Here is an 8,197-nt window from a genome sequence, read left to right on the forward strand (position 1 = left end):
ATGAATGAATGAATGAATAGATACAGGCTGACTGGTCTCACATTAGCTCGCCGCCTGCAGCGAAGGGCAAGGAGATTTACGCGAGAATCCCCTCCGGCCGGCAGAATAAGCCAAAGGCTGGAGTAACTCAGCGGGTCAGGCAGCATCTCTGGAGAGAAGCAACAGGGCGAAGTTACAGGTGGAGACCCTTCTTCAGACGAAGCCGATGGTTTGAAGGACGTGCGCTGGCGTGGAGGCTGGAGCGAGCAACAGGTGGACCATGAAGCACCCGGCGCTATCACTGAACGGGAGCGACGGGTTGCAAGTGCTATCAAACAACACGGTGCCCGTGGAGACCCTCGGCGTGCCCGAGAGGGACGAAGGGTTGGCCAGAGCCGGGATAGCTGTGCTGGGGACCATCTTCGTGACGGCCACGGTGGGGAACACGGTGCTGATCAGCGTCCTGTGGAGCAGGAGGAAGAGGATGTCGCGCATGTATGTCTTCGTGATGCACCTGAGCGTCGCCGACCTGGTGGTGGCCCTATTCCAGGTGCTCCCGCAGCTCATCTGGGACATCACGGAGATATTCATGGGGCCAGACGTGCTGTGTAGGATGGTGACTTACCTCCAGCTGGTGGGAATGTTCGCCTCCACTTACATGGTGGTGGCCATGACCGTGGACAGGTTCCAAGCGGTCTGTTACCCCATGGTGACCTTCCGCAAGAAGAAGGCCTATTGCAATGCGGCCATCTGCACCAGTTGGGTCTTGTCGCTCGTCCTCAGTGTCCCTCAGGTCTTCATATTCTCCAAGAAAGAGTTCCTCCCCGGCAGGGTGCAGTGCTGGGCGGAGTTCGTCCAACCCTGGGGGCTCAAGGCTTATGTCACCTGGATCTTCACCGTCATTTTCTTCATCCCCACCGTCGTCCTGACCACTTGCCAGGTCAAAATCTGCAGGGTCATCCGGCTGAACATTTACACCAAGACTCACCAGAACCCCGAGATGACCAAGAACCAGACGGTGCACTCGAGAGCCAGCAACGTCAACTGCATGTCGAAAGCAATGAACAAGACGGTGAAAATGGCAGTGGTCACAGTGCTTGCCTATGTCTTGTGCTGGACACCTTTCTTCGCAGTGCAGCTGTGGACGGCTTGGTATCCCAGCGACATCAGCCAGGGTGAGTCTGACACCTCAATAACCAACTTCAAATAAAATATCCCCACTTCCCTTCTGCTTTAACCCAAGGTGCGCGAGAACATGTGCAGGAAGGAATTGTAGATGCTGGTTTATACCGAAGATGGACACAACGTTCTGGAGTAACTCAACGGGCCAGGCTGCATCTCTGGAGAAAAAGGATGGGTGGTGACATTTCGGGTCGGAAATCTTCTTCAGACTCATGGATGGCGTTTCTGGTCCTTTCCCTTCTTCAGAATCACGAAACATCACCCCTCCCTTTTTCTCCAGAGATACTGTCTAACCCGCTGAGTTACTCATAGAAACAGAAATAAACCATTCGGACCTTCGAGCCTGCTCCTTCATTCAATGCAATCACAACCAATCTACCTCAGCTACCTTACCCAAGCCCTAAATCCCTCAGTAAGCAGGAACATCCGTTTTCTATCCTATATTATTCATAGTGCCTCTCTTTTTACTGTTCTCAAATGATTCCTATTGCAAGAGAAATAAGTGAATGCAATTCTGAAACTATCTTTAGTTGTCGTGGCGGGAGACCTACTGCCTTACAGCGCCCGAGACCCGGTCCTCCCACAAAGACACACAAGTTTGGAGGTTAATTGGCTTGGTGTAAATGCAAAATTGTCCCTATTGCGTGTGGGTAATGTGCGGGGATCTATGGTGGGTGCCGACTCAATGGGCCGAAGGGCTGCTTCCGCGCTCTATCTCTAAACTAAACTTCAGTGTTCTCAGTCAGCGCTGGTGGAAGTGTCTTCCATGGGTTCCAAGGCGTCGAGACTCTCAATCTGCAGAAGGATCTCGGCCCGAAACGTCACCCATTCCTTCTCTCCAGAAATGCTGCATGTCCCGCTGAGTTACCACAGGTTTGTGTGTCTATCTAAGGACTTATCTTAACCGCCTCAGTCTAAATAATGGCAGAAGGAGATCAGGGCAATAAGCGTTCAGTGTGCTAAAGATGCTATGGCATAATTAATCGTGCCTTCTTCCATGTCCCCCAGGACGCCCTGAAACTATTTACTGTGCATTTACTAAATTACAATGGATTGCTAATGCGCTTACACCAAAGCCCCACAAATGCTATCGTGCAAGGAGCAGACTGCCGATATTAGGGGTTAACCTTAGGACACTTCTTTGGGCAGGGCTGTGAGGAAAATCCATTACTTTTTATATCCTCCAATTGTTCCATTGGATCTTTGACATCCATAATTTTTTAGCATAGAAACATAGGAAAAATAGGTGCAGGAGTAGGCCATTCGGCCCTTCGAGCCAGCACTGCCATTCAATATGATCATGGCTGATCATATAAAATCAGTTCCCCGTTCCTGCGCTATCCCCGTATCCCTTGATTCCTTTAGCCCTAAGGGCTAAATCTAACTCTCTCGTGAGAGTTGTTGAGTCTAGCTTCTCTTTCAAAAGATAGAAACGTACACAGTATCAGCAGGAGGCCATTCGGCCCTTCCAGCCTGCTGTGTTGATGACCGGTCATTCACATTCATTCCTTGCCCTGTCCCCCCCCCCCCCCTCGTCCATTTATCTTTGAGAATTCCAGCGAACTCATTCTTGAAGACACGAGTCCGAAGAAGGGTCTCGACCCGAAACATCACCTATTCCTTTCCTCCAGAGATGCTGCCTGACCCGCTGAGTTACTCCAGCTTTTTGAGTCTATATTGAATACACCCAACGACTTGTCTTCCACCGCCTTCTGTGGAAGAGAAGCCCAAGGGTCCACCATTCCCTGGATGAAGAATTTCTGCTGCTTTCTCCATTGACCCGGAGGACACCTCGGAAAATGTGGTTCACCCTGCAAACAGCTAACAATGGGCTGTTTCCTTTATCATCGTTACTTTTTTTGCATATCTTTCATTCATTGTTCTTTATCTCTCCACATCACCGTCTATATCTCTGGTTTTCCCTTATCCCCAACCAGCCTGAAGTAGGGTCTCGACCCGATACGTCACCCATCCCTTCTCTCCATAGATGCTGCCTGTCCCGCTGAGTTACTCCAGCTTTTTGTGTCTATCTTCTGACAAACTGGCGCTCTCTCGGAGCCAAACATGCGCTTTTGTTTCAGGGAAAGTAAGACACGAAGAATTGCAGTTCACAGAATAAGTTACTTCACGCATATATTGCACTTTAGTCATCTGATAATTGTACCATAATATATTTCTCCTCGTTATAGCAAAATCTACCCCCTGATTAGAGCACCTTTAAAATGCCAATCGCACAAAACGCGTTTGGAAAAGGAAATACGGTTGAATCTTTATAAATCCCAGAGGTTGCGCAGCTACACATGCAAGTCCTGATTTTACACCGTTTGTGAGAATTTGAACATATCACTTGTTGTGCCTTGATCTATCTATCATATCATATCATATATATACAGCCGGAAACAGGCCTTTTCGGCCCACCAAGTCCGGCACGCCCAGCGATCCCCGTACATTAACACTATCCTACACCCACTAGGGACAATTTTTACATTTACCCAGCCAATTAACCTACATACCTGTACGTCTTTGGAGTATGCCGCCTCTATTTAAAATTAAATGGCTGAGAATCAATGAATAACAAAACCATCGTGTAATAATTATACTAAAAATGTGCTTGGGGTCTTTGAATGCAAAAGGGATACAATGCCTCGAAGGTATTTATTCACAAAATGCTGGAGTAACTCAGCAGGTCAGGCAGCATCTCGGGAGAGAAGGAATGGGTGACGTTAGAAGGGTCTCGGCCCGAAACGTAACCCATTCCTTCTCTCCTGAGATGCTGCCTGACCTGCTGAGTTACTCTAGCATTTTGTGAATAAATACCTTCGATTTGTACCAGCATCTGCAGTTATCTTCTTATACTTCGGATACAATGCCTCTGTTGGTTCGATTGCTGTGTGAGAAACGACGCCGGCAAGAACAGTTGCATCTTGTCGCCGTGAGTCTCACATCCTGAACGGAATGCGAGGTGTTTTTGGACAAGATCGGAAATGCCATGGAAAGGAATCTTGCTCTTGTGTTGAAAGTGCTCGCCATACCTCTGTCGGGTGAATGGATCTAACTAAAATAGACACAAAGTGCTGGAATAACTCAGCTGGTCAGGCAGTCGGAAGAAGGGTCTGGACCCGAAACATCATCTATTGCTTTTCTCCAGAGATGCTGCCTGTCCCGCCGAGTTACTCCAGCTTTTTGTGTCTATCTTCTGTTTAAACCAGCATCTGCAGTTACCCCCTAAGCATCTTAGTTTTGTTTAGTTTAGAGATACAGAGCGGAAACAGGCCATTCGGCCCATCGAGTCCGCGCCGACCAGCGACCCCCGCACACTAACACTATCTCACACACGAGGGATAATTCACAATTTTACCGAAGCTAATTAACCTGCAAACCTGTACGCCTTTGGAGCATGGGCGACAACCGGAGCACCCGGCGAAAACCCACGCGGTCACAGGGAAAACGTACAGCAAATCCACCGCTGGAGGACACGAAAAGGCGACGTTTCGTGTCGGGACCTTTCTTCCGACTGCTTGTTGTTAGGGGGAAGGGAGAACTTCTGACTTTCTCCCAATCTGAAGAAGGGACCCGACCCGAAACGTCGCTTGTTCTTGTCTTCCAGAGCCGCTACCAGACCGGTCTTTTCTCGACTCCAGCTCTTCACCTCCCCTCCTTTCAGACTTTCAGTCTGAAGAAGTTATTCCCACCCGAAACGTCACCCACCCCTTTTCTCCAGAGATGCTGCCTGACCCGCTGAGCTAATCCAGCACTTTGTGTCTATCCACTTGATGCCTCTGCCCAATCTACCGTCGTCCTCGCACTGAGGATAGGGAGAGCTGGGCTGTTGAGGCGAGGGTGATCAGTGGTTTATGTCTTGAAGTTCAGAGCCTTATTAGAAAATATGAGACCCTCCCATATTGGACCTCAGAATACTCTCCCTCTGCCAAAACCAAATCCAATACGCAGCCACCTTGAACCCAGAATGGATTTTGTGTTTGATATATATATATAAGGAATAAGGAACAAATGCCGATACACAAGAGGACACAAAGTGCTGGAATAACTCAGCAGGTCAGGCAGCATCTCTGGAGAACATGGATAGGTGAAGTTTCGGGTCGAGACCCTTCAGACTGATCGCAGAAAGTCTGAAGAAGGGTCTCGACCCGAAACGTCACCCATTCCTTCTCTCCCGAGATACTGCCTGACCTGCTGAGTTACTCCAGCATTTTGTGAATAAATACGCAGGATTGTAGGCGGTATCTATCTTTTACCACTTTATTTCCATCAGCAACACGGCCTAGCCCGTCACACACTCTTTCCTGGTTTCCACCTTTACAATATAGCAATCGTTCGAAAATCAACACCAAATAGGCACCCTTCATTAATGGGCAGCGAGATTGAAAGTCTGAAGAAGGGCCTCGACCAGAAACGTCACCCATTACTCTGTTTTCCGGAGATGCTGCCCGACCCGCTGAGTTACTTCAGCATTTTGTGTCAGTCTGCAGCTAGATTGAAATGGGACACAGTGAGGGAACTAGTTTCTTCACAAAGGCTTGTCGCTGTGTGACTATCGCGCAGATTAGAATTAATCTATCGCCTCCCCATTCCTGCTCCTTTGGAAGCGCGGACCACTCAGCTGACGTCTGCCAAGTTTCACTTATTCAAGTTTCAAACACATGGATTGGTGACGTTTCGGGTCGAGATCCTTCATACTGATTTGGGAGAGGGGACGGGGGCGGGGGTTGGAAGAGATGCCTCGCTTTGTCCTGCTCTCCCCTCTCCCCCTCCCCCCCCCCCCCCCATCCATCCCTTACACCCAATCAGTCTGAAGGAGGATCTCGACCCAAAACATGACCTATCCATGTTCTCCAGAAATGCTGCCTGACCTGTAGAGTTACTCCAGCACGGTGTGTGTGTGTGTGTGTGTGTGTGTGTGTGTGTGTGTGTGTGTGTGTGTGTGTGTGTGTGTGTGTGTGTGTGTGTTCATCGGCATTTGTGGTTTGAGTGATAGGGTCATAGAGGTGGAAACAGGCCAATTGGCCCAACTTGCCCACGCCCACCAACATGTCCTATCTACACTCGTCCCACCCACCTGCGTTTGGCCCATATCCCTCCAAACCTAAGATAGACACACAATGCTGGAGTAACTCAGCGGGCCCGACAACATCTCTGGAGAATAGGAAAAGGAAACCTTTCGGGTCGGAACAACTTCTTCAGACCTAAACGTATCCTATTCATGCACCTATCTAAATGTTTCTTTAAACGTTGCCATAGTACCTGAGCTAGTTCCTTGTCTTGTTTCTGCAGATATATATATATATTTTTAAAACACACCTTCAAAAACATGCCCATGCGCCCAATCAGAGTTTCACTGAACTGTGCACAGTCTCAAGTTTCTCGCGAAGTGACATTAGGAATTCAGGTCCACGGGTCTAAATTCCGACCGAGTTGGCTGACCACTCATGTGTTCTCCACTCACCACTCTTGTGTTCTCTGTCCACAGGCGCCGTTTTCACCATTATCATGCTTCTGGGCAATTTGAACAGTTGCACCAACCCCTGGATATACATGTACTTCTGCGGACAAATCCCGCGCTGCACCAAACGCGAACCAAGGTGTTCAGTGCAAAAGGGATCCGCCGCCACGACCAGCGTTAACCTGAGAGACAAGGAGATTGGATATGTCCTTACGGCGGTTTGAGACGGCAGGCAGAACGGCGGATTACAGCCATTTGGCAACGCGGAATTTAACAACCGTTGAAATCCAAAACCTTAACTCAGTAATGTTGTTTCCCCACGAAACCGTCCCTTCTTTCAGAATCTATTCAAGCATTTCTTTTAAATACGGGCTACAATTATCTGTATTTATGACATTATCTGCATAAAATTATTGATCTGAAGAAGGGTCCCTCTTCTCTTTTTCTCCAGAGATGCTGCCGGACCCGCTGAGCTACTCCAGCACTTTGTGTCTACCTTTGGAATAAACCAGCGTCTGCAGTTCCTCGTTTCTAAACTTATCCTTGACCAGCAAAGCAACAATTGGCATTAGGGAGAAGGCAGGAGAATAGAGTTGAGAGGGAAAGATAGATCAGCCTTGATTGAATGGCTGCAGTAGACGCGATGGGCCGAATGGGCTAACTCTGCTCCTATGACTTATGAACATGCAACATTGAATATGTTTTGAGATAGGTACAAGTAGACCCTACTAGTTCTACTGGTTGCATCATTGTATACACATTCCCCAGGCAACAATGAGCTTCACCCTTCCTGAAGTCATCTGTTGCCAAACCCAGATTTTCTTTTGGCCTTGTCTCACCTCCAGTTTATTCTGTACCACGCCTTTTAGTCCCAAAACTGGGTTCCGACCCGAAACGTCACCTATTCTTTTTCTCCAGAGATGCTGCCTGAGTTACTCCAGCACTTTGTGCCCGTCATCCAACATGTTCTATTCTCCCAATTGATTTATATTACACATTCTGGGTTGAGATTTGGTAGACAGACAGAAAACACCGTAAACATTCAGGAGGTAGGTCACAATTAGACTGCCAGGCGAGAGAACTAGAGTTAAAGTTTCAGGTGAATAATCTTCAGTCGGAACCGGTAAAGGTTACAAATGTAACAAATTCAGTTACAGGGAATGGGGAAAATGGGCAGCAGGGCAAATGGGAGGGTCTGTAAAAAAAAGGGCAGACCAGAGGGGATTGAATTACATATGTGGTGGTGAAGAAGAAACCCAAGAAACAGCAGATGCTGGAATCTTGAACAAAACACAGTGCTGGAGGAACTCAACGGGTCAGGCAGCAACTGTGGATGGAATGGCTGTGTTTTGTGTCTTTAGATTCCTAGTGGCAGTACTGGCTAAGAGAAAGTGATAAAGGCTACTGGGCAACCAAAGGTAGGTCCATGGGTGGTGCATGTAAAAGAAGACAAATAGAATCTGAAGTACCAGACTGGAAAGAGAGCACCAAACACCGGAGATGTGGAATGCAATGGTTGATTATCTGAAACTGATGAATTTGAAGTTGAGAGCCCAGGGCTGTGAAGTCCCAATG

General features: G+C 48.2%; 1 pseudogene; it reads left to right on the top strand.

Annotated features, from left to right (window-relative positions):
* Positions 1-259: 259 nt before the first annotated feature.
* LOC144603756 (isotocin receptor pseudogene) lies at positions 260-7,192 on the top strand (annotated as a pseudogene).
* The last annotated feature ends 1,005 nt before the right edge of the window (positions 7,193-8,197 follow it).

The sequence above is a fragment of the Rhinoraja longicauda genome, chromosome 20 (genome assembly GCF_053455715.1).
Source record: "Rhinoraja longicauda isolate Sanriku21f chromosome 20, sRhiLon1.1, whole genome shotgun sequence".
Lineage (NCBI taxonomy): Eukaryota > Metazoa > Chordata > Chondrichthyes > Rajiformes > Arhynchobatidae > Rhinoraja > Rhinoraja longicauda.